A 1,345-nucleotide genomic window follows, 5' to 3' on the forward strand; every position below is an offset into this window, starting at 1 on the left:
GGGTTGGTCACGACCGTACCTCCCAGCATCTTCACAATCTGAGCGAAACAAATGTTTTTACTTTTAGTAAGAGTTTTACAGCACTTGCAATACAAATATGTCATATAAGTGCCAGAGATTAAAGGTATTACTACTGAGTAACATACAAAGAAAAGAGGGAGAAGAGATAAGAGAATGATAGTCGATAGTTTCAAGTTTCAAACAATGACCCTTTTTAAAAAATCTCTCCCAGGCCTGGGCCATCACCCAAAATGCAAAAGCAGGAATCTTTTAACGCTTTGTCAAAATAATGTTTGCCACATCCCTGGCTTTAGCACAATTACTGTTTTTCTGAGGGCAAAATGGAACAGAGCAACTACAAGCACTCTGTGCACAGAGGGTGTAAAAGTTAAACAGCTGATCGTGACCTAGTGACGTCGAGTGTCAGGGTTCTTATACACCTAGAGGGTGGGGTTGGATTGAGATAGCCGAACAGCAAATAGATTTGGAAAAACAGGAATCAGCGGTGCTCTTATCATATTTTCATAAAACTGAATTAAAATGGTGACGATTCTACAAGATTCATACAGGTGGGGAGCCCTCCATCTCTTTCTCCTGTCACAATTTTAGATAAAAATAAAATTCTACACATATTCCAAAATTAATCTAATGTAAACTTAATTGTTTGTTGGAGTAAAAAAAAGCACATCGACACAGTAACAGTCATTTACTGTAGGGAAAAAGTGAGGCAAACAGATAAAAAAACAGAGTTCCACCCGTGCTTGAATTTCAGAACTCAGGGACGTTTTCTTAAGGTAAAGGAATAGATACAGTCAAGTTCAAATTAAAGAACAAAGCAAAATAATGAAGAAAAAAAAATTAACTTCAGTTGGATAACATAGTATGGTTCCGGGGAAGCCGAGAATGTTTCGGAGCCTTCAAGGGTATGCTAAGGTAATTAATAATAGTTGTAAAACCCATAGAGCATGCTAAATAACATGGATATTTGCTATGTAAATGCAAATCTTTATTATCATTATCAACAAAATAGAAATGCACTTACATTCTCCAATTTTGACACCTGTGACTTGGGGTAGAGAGTAAACATGACCTTTGGCCCTCCTGTCTCGACTTCAGGGGCAGGGGCAGAGCAATCCACTCTGTGAGGGTCAACGAAGGGAGGAAGAGATAGGAGTCATATATTATATGATTGAGAAAACCAGGTAAAAGATTTTCTTTAGGTCAGAACACAATGCTTTAAGTCACTGCTGTATTGTAATGTAAACCGCTCGGAACCTTGTACTTTAATCAGAGTTGAGCACTATATAAATGTCATTTATTATTATTATCATTATTATTTTATTAA

At 37.0% G+C, this 1,345-nt stretch overlaps 1 long non-coding RNA gene across 1 annotated transcript in view; it reads right to left on the reverse strand.

Annotated features, from left to right (window-relative positions):
* Window positions 1-1,345, reverse strand: part of LOC106013235 — a 3,315-nt gene continuing 1,970 nt past the window's right edge. Inside the window, exons 2-3 of the long non-coding RNA XR_004859173.1 lie at window positions 1,043-1,139; window positions 1-38 (exon numbers count right to left, since the gene is read on the reverse strand). This is a non-coding gene — a long non-coding RNA (uncharacterized LOC106013235). The remainder of the gene's footprint in view (window positions 39-1,042; window positions 1,140-1,345) is intronic.

This window comes from Aplysia californica, unplaced genomic scaffold (assembly GCF_000002075.1).
Source record: "Aplysia californica isolate F4 #8 unplaced genomic scaffold, AplCal3.0 scaffold00735, whole genome shotgun sequence".
Taxonomy (NCBI): Eukaryota; Metazoa; Mollusca; class Gastropoda; order Aplysiida; family Aplysiidae; genus Aplysia; species Aplysia californica.